Here is a 21,906-nt window from a genome sequence, read left to right on the forward strand (position 1 = left end):
CTAGCTCTGGTGATTCTGGTTCAATCTGCTAATGCACATTCCAAGCTGTTTCCCAGTGCTCCAGCAATACTCGTTAGCAGCACCAGTCAACCCAACAGCAACGTAAATGTCAGCTGAGAGCTCTGCAGCAGCTCACTACCGCGGCTAACTTCTGCAGGACTGCCATGGCAAATGACAGGGAATAAATTAGATCTGATGACATTTCTGCCTCTAAAGTGTTGACTCCTGCATATTGCTGCAGCCGCTTTGATCTTCATAGACTCATCTATTTCTTGCAGTACATTCCAAAACTATTTGAGCTGAATTCTGTTTGTTATTAATCAAGTTAGGAGAAAACAGAAAAATATCGCATTCACCTTTTCCTCCTGTATATTCGGCTTTAACGGCAAGGCAGAATATAGGCTGCCAATCATGTGAACCACCTCTAAATAGAGTGCTTTGGCTAGCCAAGGCAAGATGTCCTTTTGTCTATTGATAAGCTATGTTTGCTAGAAAGGCTGCTGGGGGTTTTCAGCTCTGCACTATGAGCAATAAAGTTTCAGAACAGAAGGTAATTTTTTTCCAATTACCCTTATATTTATGTTTGGTAGTTGTGTGCACAGAAGATCCAATTAGCCTTTTCAATAGATCAGTTTCTTATCTGGAGTTTCAAAAAGCCAAATGTTTAGACCAAGTAATGAAGAGAAGGGACTGCTAGCCTTTACTTTGATGATTTACAGTTAATTTTGCCTGAAATCTTAAGGTGTTACAAACTTTTGTTTGCTGTTGGATATTGGATGGACAAAGAGCATGAAGAAAGAAATCTTGAGAGAACAACTAACCTTGTACTGTAAAACATTAGCAATTTACCAAGCTGAACTAGTTTATTAACTAGAATTTTCTTAGCTTACTATATTACTTACAATGTGGTTTGCTTTCCTAGCTAGCTTGCAAAAATAGAAGATAGTTCAAACAAATAAACAACAACAACAACAAAAACCAAATAATTTTTTTTTCAGTAAATATTTCTAAAATGAACCATGTTTGCACTGGGACAAAAACTCATAGCTTGAAGCACACAAAAATAAACAGTCCAAATAGAACTAATATTGGATCTGATATTGGAACAGGCTCTTGTGAGTTGTTTGTGGTTATTTTAACATCTAATGCTCAGCTTTACTATCTACTCTTTCTGTACTTCGAAGAAAAAGCATGACTTAACTTCTGCATAAAATCTGAATTAGGTAAGAAAAATTTAGTTAAAAATAGCCCAGTCACACTTTTATTTCTTAATTTTTAAATACTGTAATATTTGTTGGTACCTTAAAGTCAATAAAAAATAAACAACCTTACTTAGCCTTCTGAACTTCTTGTACAGTGAAAATTTTTTGCTTGAAGAAAATTTTCAGATTATTCTTAGTTTCTCTAGGTTTAGAGAAGTCATAGATGAGGAAGTTTACAGAATTATCCAAAGATTAATTACAAAAAAAGAAATCAAAATCCTTATAACAATAACTACTATTTCACATACATTTATGCATGCTCTAATAAATTTAAATCATTTTTTCATCTCTCACATAAGCTCAAATTAACTACTAAAATATTAAAGTGTTTACAGAAATAGAAGGCAAAACCCTATTACAAAATGCATTGAAGAGAATTGCAACTACAGGTTTAGCCTAAGTAGTAATGTAATCACTTCAGAGAAATGGATTCATAAAAGTACAAATCCTTAGATGCATTGTCTGATTTGCTGGAATTGGTTCATGTGTGCACAAGTATTTCATAGATTCTTGAGGCAATCAATTCATGTCACAAGATCATTGATTACAATAAATTACTGCATAGAGAAGGCAAAAAATATTTTATATGAGTGTAATACATGAAGGGACATCAACTGGTATAAACAATGATGCAAAAAAATTAATTGCAACTGTTCTCATAGCAGTTTTTTTTTTTTTTTCAAGAGTCCATTTTTGGGAGCTAGCAAGTCCCACCTTCATTTTAAATGACTCAGTGGAAGAACGTAGGTTATAACGGACAGTGGAGGTTTTATTACCTTGTGCCTGAAATGACTAGCATTCCAAATGACTACATACAATCACACTGGAACATGTAGTGAAAGCCTGATTTTTGCTCACAGTTACTGCAGAGGAATTGGCTGTATTGATCATAAATTTTAATATTCCACCTATTCTTTCTAGGTAGAGTAGGTCTCAGTTTCTGAGAGCAAACAGAATAAAGAAGACTAGTGTCTTCATAGCATATTCATTTGCAATAGGTTACCAGAAATTATGATCTATAACACCCTGCAACCACCATCAGCTAGGTATGAACATAAACATATAAGTGTTCCTGAAATTCAAGGTGAGGGGGAAAAAAATCAGAATCAGGGGACATCTGTGACTTTGTGAAATCTGGAAGATCCTCTGATTCACACCACTGGTGTCTATAAGCTGACATAAGTGAATGTATACTACACTGCATGACAAGAACACACAGACAATTTAAAATAAGTTCTGACAAAATAGCTCTCAGAAATCACTTCGTGAAAATAAATAAAAACTGAGATAGTTCTGTATTTTCAATATGAGAAGGAAAATATCCTCATCAAATCCTTTCCTGAATTGCATTGTATCTCTTCATATTTTATTAAGAATTTAAGATGAAAAGGAAGCCAAAGTTACACTTTTATTAACATAAACTCTTTTTTTTTCTGTTTTTTTTTTCTGTTTTTTTTTTTTTTCCTGTTTCACTGTAATGTCATGTTTCTGTGGCCAAAAAAAAATTGCAAGTATTTTTAAGTCTTAAGAAAATGCAACTGAGCTCTGTGTTCAAGTCAACATCTATACTTTTCAGGTGTATTTAGGGATATATTATAAAAACTTTCAAAAATTATTTAAGCTGAATTTGGAACAAGTTGTACAGGGTTTAGCATATGCTCGTAGACACTCTTCTGAGGCCTGCTACCAACATTCATTCATTTTTAATGTGTAAGGCATTGTCAAGAGCATCTGCTTCTTAATAGGTCAAATGCCATAAATTCCCTCTGTTCCTACAGTTAGGAATAGAGAGCTGCTGGCTTACCTTGACAACCAAAGTTATTTGTGTGAAAACAATCACTGATAGACTATGGTGTGGTTCTGTAATTCTAACCGCATCATCAGTATGTCGCATACCACCCCAGCATATTTCATTCTTGGTCAAAGGGCACCGGCAATCTCCCTCTCAATGGTGTAATATCTTCTCTTGCTCCAAACTTTCCTGCATACCCACGTTATCAGTATTTATTACAAAACAGAAGAAATAGGATTAGATTTACCCCTGAGTACTCCTACATTTTTCTAATCAAAACATACATTTTTTGTTTATATAACTCAAAATCCAATTACATCTTCTGGAAGAAACATGAAACTTTTCTAGTTCACACCATGGGAGAAAAACAAAAGAAGTTGCAATTCTTTGGAATTTTGATTCTTTTTACCAGTTGTAAGTATCTTTCCCACTAGTCCATTTTTAAAAGGATATATACTTTTTTGAAAGCTTATTTTAAGAGGATGAAAGAAATTCCTCTTCTGTTCAAATCTCTTTCTGCATGTATATGTAAGATCAACAACCTAACATTCTTCTGCCCTCCAGGTTATCATTTCTTACACCTGATATCTTTTTCAGCAGTTCCTCCTAACATAACCTAAACAACAACAAAACTAGGGATCACATAATCATAGTAAGACTTAGTTTTGGAAGGGACTCTGGCTGTAACTCAGTACAGGTATCCTCTGCAAGTAAGGAAGTCACAGGTAGACCAGGTTTCTCGGAACCTCAAAGAGGTGTTTTGAAACCCTCCATAGCCTCTCTGAGCAGCTTGTCCAAAAGGTTCTATCTCAACAAGGAATATGCATTCTATTGCAGATTGTGACCATCACTTCCTGCACTGTATACTGCACTGTGTATATCTGAGAAGAACATGGTTCTGTCTTCCCTGTAACATCCCCTGTGTCATAGTGGAATGCAATTCATTTTCTTACTTTCTAACAATTTTCCTCTTTCCAAGCTAGAGGATCAAAGTCCCTTTGACTTCTCTTTGCATGTTATGTGTTCCAATCTCAACAATCATTTTAGTGGACCTTCCTTTAGTTTAACATCTCTTTTTCACTGAGGATGCTCGAACTGGACACATTGATCTGCAGCTTGCTGTCAGCCCCTTGAAGGAAGAATATAGACTTAGGAAACAAACTGGAAAGAGGAACCAGATCAGAATCTGAAGTTACCAGAATGGCAACATAAAATAATTCCAGCAAGGACCAACATCAGTTGCTGTCTGTACCTTCCGAACCTTCCCCACTGCATTTTGGCTCACTGTTGCAATTCTCCTCTGACCTTTCTCACACAGAAATCTTCAGCTACCTTTGTCCCTGCATGAAGTCTTTAAACTTACTACCTACCAAGCTGCTTTTTCAGGAATTTCTTTAACTTCAAAATTAATCCTTGACGTGTGGAATCGAATAGGAAGCTGGAAATCACTGATTTCATCCTTTGTGCCTAAAAGTTACACAAAGATTTGAAATTAAAAGCCATGTGTCCTGCCCAGCAGAGCATTCCACTGTTAAAGAATGAAGTCTGACAACCCTCTCTTCTCCTTCTCAGTCAGTCCAGTTTTCCCAGAGATTAAATGTACATGCCTTATTCTGCTTCATTCCCCACAAGTCCTTTTTCCTTTTACCGCATAGGATTTAAGCATAAGTTCATTTTCTGCCATTCATACAAAAAGCTAATGCTCATTAAATCTAACTATATGGTATATGTTATCACATGCAACCCTCAATCCAAATCTATATGTCATAATTCACCTGGCATCCCTTTTTTCCCCAAGATCTGAGAATGAAATAGTTTTCCAGTTATCTGCACTGGATATTGTCTTACATATACTTAAAACTGATGTATTTTTAATCACAGAAGCCTTGCCAAACTATTTTTCCCCTCCTTGAATCTCCCAGAATCAAGGCCTCACACTGAGGACAGCACATGTGGTATAACTCATCACCGTAGTGAATAATTTGCTTTTCTCTCAACTTTTTTCTTCTTATTATTATTTTCTATTTCAATTAATAACTTTTCTAAGCAGGAATTTATTTGTTCATCTATTTTAAAATGCTAATTCTTTCTTATTTCTTCACTTATAAAGTGCCTAGCACAATTGAGTTTTATGCACAACCAAGCTAAGTCTAAATAGGTAGTAACGGTAGTAAATGATGTAGAAAAATGTGTCATCCTATCCATGTCCAGAAGTAAATCTACTGTGTGATATTCATGTGGTGCTATGATTCTTCTGTATCTTATTCAATCTCTTCACTTGAAAGTTAAGTCCAGTAAGTAAATTCACTGACGCATGAGGTGCAAGATTGCAGACATTTCTGAAGCCTCTCACATGTTTATTTTAAGCTAATAGCGTAGATCTTTTCAAACTATTTCTTCTAGCTTCTTAAAATACAATTATGAAAAAATACAGGCACACCTAGTATATATACAGCTTAATATTAATCTCCTATTGAAAAAAAAAATACGACTAATTCTGAATTTAGTACTAATTCTAAGAAAAGTAAGCAAGAACCTAGATGTTTTCTGGAGTGTTTTGGTATAGATCTGATACAAATACAAAGACTAACGGGCATCAAAGTATTCTGCTTACTAGTCATGGCTTGTATTTTGAATCTTCCCCTTGTTACTTTCTGAAGGAAGCCAGAGAAGATTGATGGCTGTCTTCGTGTTTCTCTCCTATTTAACATCTGCTGTTAGCTGTCATTGTTTCTGATTTTTGCAGTAAAATGTTAAGCACAAAGCTCAGAGAGAGCCAAATATATAGCTAGAAGATTCTGAACTCATATACAGTAAAGAGAATCTTTAAAGAATCATATTTTATTAAGATAAAAAACTTACTGTCTGTAATATTCCTAGGGTAGTTAAGCCCTGTTTGGAATTTACTATCATCTTTCAAGGAAGAAATTTCTGTGAGGTTCCTAACTTGGACTTTGAAATGGCACAGATTTTAAATGCTGATCTGATACAATATGTACTTTGTATTTGAGATTGTTAGTGGTAGCAACACCACGCTGTGAAAGGATGAGTTGAATTGCCAATAGGAAACTATTTAAATCCTAACAAGATAACTCTCTCCTAGAATATGTGATATGCTTTTAATGCAGTGTTCCTTTCTATACAAAGGAAAAATTGCTTTTATTCCCTTGGTAACAGTTTTACTTTGCCAACACAACTTTGTAGAACAAACTCTAGGAGTAAATTTGCTGCATCATTATATTTTGCTGCTATACAGTCACACCATTTTCTTGTTTGGAGTCAGCTAGCAGCCTTTTGCTGTCAAAAGGGAGAGGAGAAAAAAGATCAGAAAAGAATTTTCCTAGAGAAGGAGTAACACTTATTCTGTTTGAGAACTTTACTTGTCAACAAAAAGCCTACTAAAAAACATGTTTTAACTTTAGTCTTTTTGATAACATGTTGAAAAGTCATTTTTAATAGGCTGGATTTTAGTTCATCACTTATAACAAAAGACAGAAGCTGAACATTTTCATTGTTATCATTATGGACTGAAAAAAATGCAAAACAAAACAAACAAACAAACAAACAAACAACAAGAAGCTAGTTGACTATCGTGCCCCAGGAGTCTCATCATTAATGTCAGCCACCAGGTTTTATGATATACAACACGTTGCCAAAGTGACAGTGCTACAGAAAGCTTTTAGAAAGATGTTAAAAGAGAATCCTACAGGCCATGCTAGAGGATAGTTATCCAAGGCAAATTTGTATTATTCAGTCAGGCTTGTTTTCAGACATTACAGAGTTAAATTCAATGATCTCTGAAGGTCCCTTCCAACGCCTACAATTCTGTGATTCTGTGATCCTCACAGGTCCCTTCCAACTTGGGATGTTCTATGATTTTGTGATTATAAAAAGCATAAATTATATGAAAAATAAAAAGAAACTGAGAGATGTTGAAATATATTCAGTCCACTGACAGAGCACAGCAATCCGAAATGTAGATATTTGGACTGCAACTTTCAATTAAGATTTTTAGGCTATGTAACTGCAACATGTTGCCTTATAATCTCAAATTTGGGGACAGATGCAGTGAAAAGTTTGAAACCTGTGCTAGATGCCCAATGGGATCACAGTGACCCAAAGCACACAGCTCAGTATGAGGAGCCAGAAGCCATTTATAATCAGTATCCTGAGGTGTACAGCTCCTTACCACTGTTTGTCTGAGTTGAAGCAACTGCATCAGAATAATATGAAATTTCATCTTGTTTTTTGGGATCAACATTCAGGAAATTGTTTCTTAAATTAGTGTCTTTCATTCAAAAAAATGAGTAGTGATCAGTCCTTTTTTTTTTTTTTTTTTTTTTTTTGTTCCCCATAACGAGAGCAAACAACAAAAGAAGACTACTTTGACCATACCAACAGGGACAATACCTGAAATACTAGGTTTTGTAAGAATAGTAAGAGAGTACTCTTGTAATACTGCGTATTTTATCCTCACATTATGACATATTTGTCTAAACTTACAACAGTTCAGCAACAGATAAGTTAATAATTAAAATAATTTATGAAAAATAACAACTTGAACAGATTAACTACACCCATGGTTATTTTTCACAGAAGTGAAAAGAGGTGAGGGAGAGGTAGATGGGACTTCTTACTTTTAGTCTCTCTAACAAGATTCAGTTATCACACTGGGATGAATAACAACCTATACAGAAAGAATTATAAAATATGCCATACAAAGAAAGAATAAGGGAGAGGTGAAACTATTTAAATTACCAAGTAGAAGATTAAGAAATAAATCCTTCTCGTTTTGTGAGTGTCTACAGTAGGAACAAAGACTTGGTAATGAGTTCTCCAATCTAGCATGGAAAAATACATTAAAGATGTAAGAGCAGGAAAATTAAGTAATCATGCTTTTGTTTCTTCCTATTATTTACAGTAACCACAGAAAAGTCTTACTTAAAAGTTTTTTTTGGAACTGATTCTTTGTCTCTGCCATTGATAATAATATCTGATGGGATGGATTTCTCTTTTTTTCCCCTCTCTTAGAAAGACATGATGTCATTTAAGAATACACATAAGTTCTATTTAGGGCTATAGAACAGCTACAATCATACACTTTCCCTCTTACTTATTCATTTATGAATAGCACTAAAACACACATTAAGGTCTTTCATTAAAAATAAATAAATAAATAAAAGAGAGAAAGAGAGAGATTTACAAAACAGATGTATTGTTTTATGTACAAGCAATGGTACATTTTCCTTGTCTTAAAAGAACAATAACATCAGAATTCTTGAAATTAGGTTATCATTTGGAAAGACGCATATGCCCCTAAAGAAGCATAGAGGTTATACACACATTCATTTTCCTTTTTTTTTTTTCCGTTCAGGGACTACTTGGCATGAAAAATCCAGCTATCTACAGTGCTTCCCACAGCAAATATTCTGTTTCTGACCATTTGCCACCCACAGCTATTCGGTACAATTTACTGTTCCATAAAATGGCTACTTTAAATAGCAGAGCTTGATTCTCCCTTCCCACCTATACCAGCTGCAAACTATGAGCTGCAAGTGGGAGTAGCAAGGTGAAATTCAGTACTCTAATCACTCTTTTCAAGCTGATAATATGCCAGTGCAGAAGACACAAAACAACAAATACAAACTATATCTATTCACTGCATATATAGACCTTATGTATTGATAACTTATTTTTCCTCCTTGCATGCTTTTTTTCTCCTTCATCTACATCCTTAAATTCCCCCATGAGCTTCAAAATACATTATTTTCCAAGGGAAGTTAGTGCTGACAAAACAGCACAATGCTAAAACTCAAGTGCCTTTCAGCTTCAATTCATCATAGTTTCTTACTTGGTAACATTTCAAATATGAAGGTAAAGACAACTAAATCTCACTACCTAAGCACTTTATGCATTTATATTCTGCCTTGAATCTCAGAATGAGCATCATTTCATATAAGCACAATTTTGAAGAAGATGAATGACAAAAAGAATGACAAAATTGAGAAAATGATAATGTTGATGATTTTTACTGTGATCTTTCCAACAGATTTGCTCCGCTAGAAGCTTTACATTGTTAGAACTCACTCTTCTAATATGGTTTTAAAAGTTCTGTTGACTCAGCACCTCTCAAAGATTAGACCAGAAGGTATTTTGCTTGTTACTGCTATTTCTCCCCTCCTCTTTCTGACTGTCAGAAACAAGACACAAGAATGACTATTCTTTGAACTATATGTGCTCAAGAAGAAGGTTTCTCAGGTTGGCTTAAATATCTGCATCATGCCAAATTGCCATAAGTTCATCTGCTGTTGAGGTAATGCAAATTACTGATTCCTACTGAGAGTCTGAAAACTCTCATTATTTTATTGTATAATGGTCAAATCAAAAATAAAAGTAGTTTTTTGGGTTTTGGCTTTCTGATTATTACATTTAATTTAATAGATAACCCTTAGCAAATAATTTCTTCTAGCAAGGAAAATAGAACTGTACAGAATGATAGGAAGCAATATCCATGAGATGTAGAAAAGATTACTTTGTCATCTTGAGGCTAGAATGGAGAAAAAAATAACTTATTTTATATAAATGTCCCCAAATCTTGTTTTGTTGTTGTTGTTTTAAGAATGTAGTGTGTGAGAATGGGTTGCGTTGTATTTAACATTTAGTGAAAGAAAAAAATATCATTGAATGATTAAATCCAGTGTAGATTTTTACCTGCAGCACTCCCCACACAGCTGATGAAAGTATAGAATATGTAAATCAATGCTGATCTTATCCCAAGAACACTGGTTAGAGAGTAACTGAAGTCTGGGGCTGGATAAGGAGTGAACTGAAGATCAAGCATGAGAGATCTCTTGCAGACTGTGCTTGTGCACTAGGCTGTGCTTTAACTCAAGAATTAGGCCATGTCCTTCAGAAATAAAGGGTTTCTCTTTCAGTCCCACAGAAAATATTTTCAATATAAATTACTTTTAATTGCACATTTATTCTTGCATGAGACTGTAAGCAGGTATACCTGTGAATTAAGGAAAATAAGGTTAAAAGTTATGTGCTTTCATGGGGTGGTAAATCGGCAGCTGCAGCTCTGACCTTGCTTGTCAAGACCAGGTTTTGGCTCCTGATACCAGATGCTTTTCTACAGACTTAGGCAGCTAGTACAGACAGCAGTCTCTTGTTTCTCCAAATAACATTGTTAGCTATCCTATCTCTGGAATGCAAGGTAGCAGGCTCAGACAGTGAAACCACAAATTAATGAAGAAGCAGCAGATTGGTGGATGGAGTTGTACCTGATAAGATGACTTGCCAGAGCAAGTCAAGCATCCTCCAACTTGACCCAGGTCAAAGAGTACACAGCGAGAAAGACATATGGCCTTCTTCAAAAGACCACCAGGGACCACTGAGAGATACCACACATATGTAAAAGAAATGAGACTTGGGGTGGGGAAAAATATCAGTCATTTTGGGGACTCATTGTAATAACCCAACCTTTTCTTGGAAATCTAATGCATATGTAAGCAAATTGTTCTTTAAGTATGTGCCTTTCTTGCCCTGTGATATGTAGGCTAGGTGGGAATATCCCCTCTGCATCCGGCGTGTGCACAGAGCTGATTAAACATACCTGCTTTATAACTACTCTGTGGTTATAGAGTTTGATTTCCACATGTCACCTGACAGCCTCTTGTTGTACTTAGGAAACTTTACACTACAAATGATTTTTTATTTCATGTTGCTTTCAGCAACAACGATGTTAGCCACCTGTGTTAGGCCTCTGCACGCACTGACCAATAGCCTGATCAGGGCCAAATGACTGCTGACACACACCAATATGATGAGCAGCAAAATGGCGTCTATTCACTACTAAACACAGCTTATATACATTTTACCTACAAAACTGTGCTGTCATGTCCCACCCTGATTGGTTCACACCAGATAACATTGTGCCTTATTTGGCCATTTCCACATTCTTTTCTCATCCTTCTTCTTCTCCTGTTTTCTCTGCATCAAGGTCAGCACGATAGCACTGTCTCTCTATGTTTAGGGAGAGGCCTGTCCCGTATATCCCACGTGCCCGCAAGACGCCTACTACAACAATTTCACAAGTGAAGAAAGTCAATAATTCATGCACGGTGTAACCACAGACCGCATTCACAGGTATTTCTACACATTAAGTAAAATTTATCTCTGGCATGCACTGTATTTCTTAGGTAGTTTTACTCCACAGTTCATACTTACCTGTCTTTTTTAACTATAATTCCTCTATTCTTTCTCTAGTCCTTAAGATTCTAGTGTTGTTTGATAAAGCTTCATTTTCTGCTACCCATTCATTCTAGTTTACAAGTGATTTCAGTAGCAGAGAGGAAGGTAATTTTCAAGAACAGATAAGTACTGTGGTTATTTTGAAGTTCTTCTCTACAGCAACAATAAGCAAAGGACAGAACTCAGTGTTTTAAAATGTAATTTATGTCCATGATCCTACAAACATCATTATGATCAGTTACTGTCAAGCAACTTTTCACTGATTGACTTTGGCTGTAGATTTGGAGAAATTGTTAAGATTTTCAGTTTACTGAAATACAATTTTACAATGATGCCTATAAAACAAGATAGGCGCTTTTCATAAATCTAAGCAAATGAATGATAGTAGTGATAGTGTTTTCCACTCAGACACAGCTGTTATGTCTTGATACTTCAAAAAGGAAGAGGTGAGTCAGTTTTTCATAACATCTGAATCAATTTTGCTCAGCTACATAATAAAATATTTTAAAATTTTGCACTTTCAATTGTCAATGAGCTATACTATATCTAAAATATTTTCATCTTCAATTACAATAATATTTTCCATTTTATATTGTCAAGTTCTTTCATTTTTGAAATTATAATTTTCTTTAGGAAGAAAGATAACTATTATGCAATAAAATCTGTAGGCAAACTGAGAATATGAATGAAAAGAATTATGAAAATATCATCAGGAAAAAAAAAAAAAAGTAATGAAAAGATCCCTGCAAATTCCACTGGAAATTTGAAACTGCTCATAGTTCCTGATCCTAACTAAATCTTTGCTAATGTGCTCAACAGTATATGCACTGAAGACTTGGGCTTTAGAATGCCACTGAAACTACATACCACAGAAACATATCAAACAAAAGAAATCATGTAAGATTTCATCACGTAAAATGGTAGGAACAAGTAGTCACATCCAGGCAAGAATTAGGGACATGCCACTATAAGGATGAAAATGTTACCACAGAAGTCTGGAGAACTGAGGATAAATTGATATAAAAGTAAAAAAAAACATGTACATTAAAAAATACCTGCAAGTAAAATTCTAAAAAAAAAAAAAAAAAAAAAAAAGCTCAATGACATTCTGATGTTTAGAAATCAACAACAACAAAAAAAAAAAAGTTCAAATTCCATACTTCTCCACAACCTGAAGTAAGACATGGGATTGCAAACTCATGTATACCTGTCACAGATTCCCGATTCCTAGGCTTTTCAGTATTTATATTTTGCACCTTTCTATAGAGTGACAAATATATATCTTTCGATGACTGTAAAGGTGACAGTAAGAGGTGGTGTTTATTACACCTGAGTGTCCCTGAATAAATATTTTTTCAACAATTAAAAAAAATAACCAACTGAACAGAAAAACAGTATATTGAAGGAATATATCAAAAGGGTAAACAATGGAATTTATATCCAAATGAGAAAAGGAACTTGCAAGTTAAATGGAAGACTAAAGCGAAGCAAGATAGGTAATACTTTAGCATGAAACTTGCAGCGAGTATAAAAACTAATAATAAAAATGGTTTTCAAAGATAGAAGTTGGATGACTGAAAAGTGGATCCAGTAATTTACCATGATACAAAAGGAGCACTAAAGAAAGGTGAGACCACTGCAGAAGAGATAAGTGAATCCTTTCATCAGTGCTCACCATGGAGAAGGTCATAAAGGTTCCCTTCTTCACAAGGGATGAGATGGAGAAGCGATTCCAAAAGAAGAAAAGTGTCAATAGAAGAGGTTTTAGCACAAATTAATAGATCAAGCAGTAGCAACTGTCAGGATCAGGTAATTTCTGCAAGAGCAAAGGAACTCCAGTATGAAGTTACTGAGTTTCAAACTGAGATATATAAACTATTGCTTGAATCGGACATTGTGACAAGAAGAATAAAAGACTGAGAGAAAGGACTCTTGAGAAAGGATACTTATAATGACTAAAAGGGCTACAGACTATTATACTAGCTATCCTATCAGGAAAACAGGTGGGAATTATGACAGAGATCAGAATGCACAGATATGAAATATTTGGAAAAAATTCCACATGGCTTTTATACTCAAAATTCCCCCAAAATCTATCAGTTTACATAGAAAAAGTTGATGAGCATTAATTAATTGATATCATTCACTCAGATTTCCAGAAGGCTTTTGGTAAGGTTACTTCCCAAAGGCACTTGCAGAAGCTATGCTTACTCAAGATAAGACAAGAGTCTCTCCTACCAGTAACTAATTAAAAGATAAGAAATCCAAGAGAATAAATGGCCATTTATTAGTCAGTGGGTCTGTGCTGCAGATGCTTTTCTGGTGACTATTGTTGCATTTCAGCCATTCAGGAGGAGGTTTTGTTACCACTGAGCAGAAATGTTTGATATCCTCTATTCATGCATGTAGGGCAAGAGATGTAGATGAGAGCCTGATGATGACTTCTTTTTCAGAAAGCTGAACTATACTGGATTAGATTTAGAGGAATCTATTTGATCTTTTCAATCTATGGAATGAGATGCTACCTCCTTCATTACACTCCAGAAGTCACAGCTTTTAAATTCTCATAAGGTTCATGACAATTTTTCCAGTGTATAAGCTATTTGAGAAAAAGTTAGAACAGTTAAGTTTGCAATTTTAGAATGCACTACTCTTTCACATTAATTCTTTGTGTGGACAGTTTTAGCTTACAATAAATTGAGTCAGTACAACATTACTTTCACTATGTATGTCCTCTAGATAAACAAAAAACACAAAACAAATGAAAAACAAAAACAAACCTTATCGTTTCTCACCAAGAGAAAACAATCACTGAAAATCCTGTGGAACATACGAAAATATTTTTGCCAGTAGTAAACTAAAAGCCAAATATGAATTTCAGAAATAAAATTGATTTAAAAATATCACTTGTAGTATTATAAAATCATAGAACAGTTTGGGTTGGAAGAGACCATTAAGGTCATCTCATTCAAATCCCCCTGCTATAGGCAGGAACACCTCTCTCTAGGTCAAGTTGCCCAAAGCCTCATCCATCCTGACTTTGAATGCTTCCAGGGAGGGGCATCCACAACCTTGCTGGGCAGTCTGTTCCAGTGTCTCACCATCCTCAAAGGAAAATATTTCTTTCTGATATCTGGCCTAAATCTACCCTTTTCTAGTTTAAAGTCATTTCCCCTTGTCTTTGTCACTACATACCCTTCTAAAATGTCCCTTCCCCAGCTTTTCTGTAGGTCCCCTTGAGGTATTGGAAAGCCACTATAAGGTCCCCTTAGAGCCTTCTCTTCTCCAGGCTGGAGTCCCAACTCTCTCAGCCAGTCCAGAGTCCAGAGGCAATGCTCCAGCCCTCTGATCATCTTCATGGCCTTCCTCTGGACCCAATCCAACAGCTCTATGGCCTTCTTGTGTTGGGGGTTCCAGAACTGAAAGCATTACTGCAGGTGGGGTCTCATGAGAGCAGTTCAGAGGGGCAGAGGTCCTTTGACATGCTGGTGACATTTCTCTTGATGCAAACCAGGATACTGTTGGCCTTCTGGGCTGCAAACACACATTGCCAGCTTGCATTGACTCTTTCATCAACCAAAACCCCCAAATCCTTCTCCTCGGGCTGCTCTCAAGCCATTCTCTGCTCAAACTATATCTGTGCTTGGGATTGCCCTGACCCGGGTGCAGGACCTTGCATATGGCCTCATTATACTTCATGAGATTGGCATCATCCATCTCTCAAGCCTGTCCAGGTCTGTCTGGATGACATCCCTTCCCTCTAGCGTGTCAACTACATCACTCAACTTGGTGTCATCTGCAAACTTGATGAGGGTGCACTTGATCCCTGAGTCTGCCACCTACAAAGATGTTAAATAACACTTGTCCCAGCACCAATCCCTGAGGAATTCCACTCATCACCAGTCTCCACTAAGACACTGAGTCATTAACTGTAACTCTGAGCACTACCATTTTGCCAATTCCTTATCAAGTCAAGGTAGATGATATCAATTGCTCTTCCTTTAACCACTGACACACTAACTACATCAAAAAGGCCACCAAGTTTGTCAGGTGTGGCTTGCCCTGGGTGAAACCATGTTGGTTACCACCAATCACCTCATCTTTATTTTCCAATTGCCTTAGTAGGGCCTTCAGGAGGATCTGCTCCGTGATATTGCCAGGCACAGAGGTAAGTCTGACTGGCCTGTAGTTTCCTGGATGTTCCTTTTTCCCTTCTTGAAAATGGGGGTTATGTTTTGCCCTTTTCCTATCAGTGAGAACTTCACCAGACTCCATGACCTTTCAAATATGATGGATAGTGGCTTCGCAACTTCATCTACCAGTTCCCTCTGAACCTATGGATCAGTTTCATCAGATCCCGTGGACTTGTGCTCCTTCAGGTTGTAGTAGCACATATACTTTTGTAAGTGATGCTTCTGTTATTATAATCTCCAAAGAACCTTTACACTGTCTCTTAGACATGACAGTGGAGTACTTCAAACTATATAGTACATTTTCTGCAATTAAAGTCTGTAAATATTTTTCCAAATCTTACACTCTCAAGTGATTCTGGAAAGCTTACAATTGAGCAGTGCAAGCGAATGACAATGGAATATTATTTCTAATGACATAATATTATTTCCATTATTTTTAATAGTAGAATTTTGAGCTTCTCTTCTTCACTGTTTGACCCAAAATGTTCTTTCTTTATTCAATTTCTTTCATTGCTTGTTTTCCATTAAATGCCTTCTTTTTACTTCAGCTATATCGATATGATTTAATACTCCTACTCATTTCATTTGTTATTTTTAAGTTACTCAAGCAACAAAAGCAACACAGAAGCTTTTATGCACACTGTTAAAAAGCTTCCATGTCTATTGATCAGTTAATTTACAGAATTTTATAGGGTCCTTTTATAAAGGAATCCTGACAAGCCTTCCTGTTAATTTAATAATAAATGCATCTACTGAAATAATATACAGAACTGTTTTCAACCCAGTGTTTATTCTGTTCAAATTGCAATTAGTATCAAGGTAACAAGCAGCACTGTCAGATCCCAAAGGTAAACATTCTGTACTGTACAGATAAATGTACTGAAGATGACAGTCAATTTTTATGGAAGCAGAGAAAAAAACACCCCTTGCATTCTTCTGAAAAACAATTTTGACAGAATAAGAAAAATTTCTTCTAAAAAAGGTTTGCAAAAATGCAGATGCATAAATTAAAGAGCATCTTGACAAAGAGAAAAATACCCATAGTATCTAACTTTAATCCATATCAACCTTGATACTCCAAACTTAGCAGAGGAATCAGTATGTACTATATTACTGTAGAAAAGATTACTGTGATTCATATACATGAAATATATCACAATAAACTCAATAGGCTTTTTTTCAGAGTTGCTGTAATAAGCTGTTGTAAACAATGATACGTGATTAGAGACAATAGATTTTTCTTCAACTTGAATTATCATATATTTGATTTACGTTGCTCAAGTGACTTCTAACAGTTCTTCCAACAGATTAGAGCTTGTTTGCTTGATTGAATATAAACCTACTCCTTATCCCAAAACATTAAAAATACTTTACACCATGTGATGATCTAGACAACATCAGGCTGTTAATTCAAATGCAAGTCTGAATTGTTCACCTGGGGTGATTTGAAGTGGATTAACTTTTCTAAGTGTGATAATTACCCTGTTATTTGCACACCACATACAATACCAGTGCAAGTTAGGGATGGTAATTTGATGTAGTTGGAGTGAAGGGAACAAGGATTTCATAGGTAAGGAAGCATTTTCATTAAAAAAAAAAAAAAAAAAAAAAAAAAAGACATCAAAATTGTTAAAATGAGAGTTTTTCACATATAAAGGCATCCTCAGGACAAATCTCCATTGTATTCCATAAGTGCCTTATTCCTATACACAACTTAAAAGAAGGAAAAATGAATTTATGACCCTTTACATATGACTGATAACGTTTACCAAAATCATGCATTCAGAAATATTTGTATAATAGTAAGATTTTGCTCTAAGGAAAGTACAAAAAACATTGCAGCAAACAATACAGCTCAAGTCTAATTAGGTAGAAGGCAAGCAGAAATGTCATTGAAGAATTTTGTTCCTTTTTTGAGAGGGTTATTTTGCTGCCTATATTTTCATATTTTTCTGTTTATAGTTGGATTTCTTGGATCAATGTTTATTCTGCGCTGGGCTTTTTATAACAATACTTAAGAGGAATTTAAAAACATTACCTCATTTATAATATATTATAGAAGAATATATAAAAATATATTATTGTGTATCTTGGGGTGGGTTTTCTATTTAAAATACAAGTCTGCAAATAATAATAAAATCTAAACTAATATTAAGAAAAGTGTCTCTTAAGTATAATGTTCTACATTGCTGGAGCTCAGCTACATAAATTGGTTATGACTGCAGGACAGAGTTTCACCTCAACTGCAAAACTGTTTCTTAGTCATGCAAAGTATTAATGCTTCTCCCTCGAAAACAAAAGGAACAGGCTCACATTAGCCTAATTTTAGTTCTCTCTTAAATGTTTTAGGGAATTTTATTTGGATTTTAAGCTTTATACAAGCAAACTCAATGAAACCTTACTACAGCTTTGTCAGAAGAGAACAGAAATTTGCCCTATCAGTGGCTTCCACAATATCAATATGAGATACAGCACATAACTATCCTGTTAATTACATATCATGGTACCAAAATATGCCCTTTTGTAAGTCCTTATTGATTTATTTATTTTTTGATTAGGAAGATGAAAAACGGATTACAGAGCACAATGAGTTTAATAAGGACTAAAAGGAAGTTTTCCAGCCCTAGGTTAATTTCATTTTTATCTTTGTTATCTACTGCTTGCAATTTTGCTTTAGTAATTGCATATTTTATATCCGCTTAATAGCTTTGTTCTGTATCTCTTGAAGATAATCACAACTAAATCACCAAAGAAAGAAGAAAATAATACATTCATCTCCCTCACATGATACTTAAACTAAACAAACAAACAAACAAACAAAAAATAAATACAATACAATATACTTTTCAGGACACCTTTTAGGATGAGAAAGACTCTATAGGTCTGGAAGTATGTAACAACTTAAAATATTACCAGGAAGCCTATTTTATATAGTAAAAATATCCTACCAAACATGAAAGAGTTTGTAGAAAAATATTATCTTGGTCTTTGAAATATAAGTTTTGTGCATTTGAGCAATACTTGACATTAGTACTGTACTACACAAAACAGCCTTCGAAAGCAAAAGTAAATGCAACAATTTATTGTTTTAATTATGTCATTAGCCTGAAAAATATAAAGTGAAGATTATGCAGAAGATGAGTACTTGCTGTAGCCTGATGTGGCACAAAAGATAAGGAAGAGATGAATAACCTCTTAATTGTTTGTTATCAATAAACTTGAGCCCCCACATGTAAAAAGATAATATAAAAGTCTTCAATTTAAATAAAAAGTGACTTAATTCAAACTCATTCTAACACCAAGGAACTGTATATTTCCAGTAGAAATACTCAAATGTTTGCAATATGCTACTTGTGAAGATCTCCAATTCAGCTATCGATCATAAGTTTTATTTAATCATCATGCTGAATTGAATATATTTTTAATATCAATATGAAAGTATTTCAGTGAATTTAACAAAGCAGCAAACAATCCCTTTGCTTCTATCATTCTAGTACAATAAAATTACAAATGATTTCAGATTTCTGAAAGATGCTTTTCAATAAATTCAAGCAGCAAGGAGGGCTACACAAACCTCAAAGCCACATCACATTGGGAGTGCTTATTTTTAGAAAGACCAAATATTATCTGCACTAATGGACACTAGATGGAAGAATTTTAACCATCTCTTGTGAAGGAGAGAAAATTCGCAGAACAATACAGGAAGCTAGCCAATAGACAAGCCTGAAAGTTCTTTTCTATAAAGGCATGATAGACTGCTTTCACAAGAAAAAGACTTAGATGTAGTAGGGAATGACTGCAAATAAAGCCATATACAATTACTTAAATAATTATTTTATACCATGAGGACTTATTTCCTATAAATGGAGTCAGTGCATCCTTACCAGCAGATACACTTTTCTAACAGGAAGGAGCAAATATCTGTTTGCTAGCCTGTTTGAACTCTGACATAGGTACTTGCTCTTAAGATAACTGACATGTTTAATCCCGCCTAGCTTGATCTGTTTTTGGAATCTGTACTGAGTATCACTAGCAGGTGGCTTAGACAGAGCAGAGACCTACCATCATTACTTCATAAAAAGCTACCAAAAAGAGATTCAATGTACTTTTTTTTTTTTTTTAATAAAGATCTGAGATCACAATGACTCAGTATGGTGTTTAAATTCAAAGATAGTTTAGTAAATTAGTACTGAATTTTAGAAGTTCTCACTTAATAAACATTATCTTCTTAATGTAAATCATAACACTGAATCAACTTTTTTAATGAAAGTATGGTTGGAAACCTTTTATAATCTCTGGTAACATGGCAAAGGTAAAAAAGAGGCTAGAACCATCTACCTTCTAACTGATCAGTAGCAAAAACTTTTGACACTGAGAAAAAGTAAATTCCAAGCAATTCATGTCAGAAATTTATAAAGGGGGCAATCCTCACATGCTTCTTTACAGAATATAGTAAAATGCTTAAATAATTATTATGAACACAATCACATTTACAATTTTACATTTACTCTGAAAATTACAAGACATCATTGAGACCTGACCAACTAGCCTTCTGCATGCCCTGTCTTTCAAAGTGCGGGTTGTCTCACTCACCAGCACTGCTATTTGTTTCTTTGAGACATTGGAAAACACTTGTGCTGAACATAAAACACTTCTGTCAAATCTTTCCCACACAAGAAACCTTCCAAGCAAAAAAACCCATGCAGTACACACTTCATAGATTAATTCAATGTGATTTCTATAACAACTCACAAATATTAGGTCCCCAAATTATACCTTTTACTGTTCTGTGCCAAGAGGTGGCAATCTACACGCTCCTCAGTATCCCTTAAGCATAGTTCTCAGTCCATTTCTAACAGCTTTAGCGTTTCAACTCCCTGGTCACTTTGCAGTCTAATGCATAATTTTTTTTTTCTTCTTTCACCAGCAGACAAGGCATTTATCTTCTGGAAAATATATGGTGGAAAAAGCATCCTTACATTATGAATTCTAGTCATATAAGACACAAAGAAGAATTACTGATTGACTGAGGTAAGCAGTGGGAGAAAAGATTTACAAAGAACTGTGTTAACAAACTTCCCATATTGTTATTCTACTTCAGTTCAACACATCCTTTGCCTGATTTCTTTCAAAATATTTATTAGTTCCCTGTCAATCAAATGCAGTCATCTTTAAATACTTGTCTTGACAATAAAATGTTATCACTGTCATTTAAAATGACTTTTAGTAACAATTGCAACTCCAACCCATAGCCCAGTTAAATGGAGAAGGAATGACTAATTGGCAAAGAACTGGCCCAAGGTTAGGCCAAAAAATATCTCAAATAGTTGAAGTTACTATCAAGCTACCTTGAAACTAATGTATATTTTTTCAGAAGAGTAGAACAGGTTCAGTTCCAAGAATTACCTCTATATTACCTCTACTAGGAAAACAAACAAACAAATAAAAACAAGCAATAAAGTAAATAACCTGTAATTACAGAATATACAATTACGAAGTGAATATAAAATTCGAACAAAAAGAAGTTCAGAGATTTTCAGAGGGATATGGGCTACACTTGAAACAATATAAGACATTGTTATGCACAGAGATCCAGTTGGTTTACAGAGTGATGCAATCATGAGTGTTTACTCAAATACTCAAATTATCTGAATCACCGTTTCACACAGGTTCTACTACAGAGATGGAAAGAAATATTACTTATTTGATAGCATATATCTTTTTATTGATCAATATTATTTCTTATCAGGTATAAAATTCTCTGTATTCATTTTTTTCTGTTTTAAAACTGAGTGGTTGCCTGCAGCTCATTAACAACTTAAGCTCTTTATTTCTATCCAAGGTGACTAGTACAATACATGCTTTATACAGGAGAGTCGTTTTTCATTTAGTTCTGGCTTAATCATTTCTGTGTGTTATGTCACAAAGCAGGGATTTCATTTGTTCTACACAAAGATTATATTTTTATTTTAGAATCATAGAATCATAGAATTGCTAAGGTTGGAAAAGACCCACAGGATCATCCAGTCCAACCATTCATTTGCCCTTCACCAATGGTTCTCACTAAGCCTTGTCCACAACGTCCAAATGCTCTTTGAACACTACCAGGGTCGGTGACTCCACCACCTCTCTGGGCAGCCCATTCCAGTGCCTGACCGCTCCTTCAGAGGAGTAGTCTTTCCTAACATCCAGCCTGAACCTTCCCTGGCGCAGCTTGAAGCCATTCCCTCTAGTCCTATCACTGGTCACACAAGAGAAGAGGCCAACCCCCAGCTCATCACAACCTCCTTTCAGGTAGTTATAGAGAGCAATAAGGTCTCCCCTGAGCCTCCTCATCTCCAGACTGAACAATCCCAGCTCCTTCAGTCGCTCCTCATAAGGCCTGCGTCCCAGACCCCTCACCAGC

This window comes from Gallus gallus, chromosome 4, assembly GCF_016699485.2.
Source record: "Gallus gallus isolate bGalGal1 chromosome 4, bGalGal1.mat.broiler.GRCg7b, whole genome shotgun sequence".
Taxonomy (NCBI): Eukaryota; Metazoa; Chordata; class Aves; order Galliformes; family Phasianidae; genus Gallus; species Gallus gallus.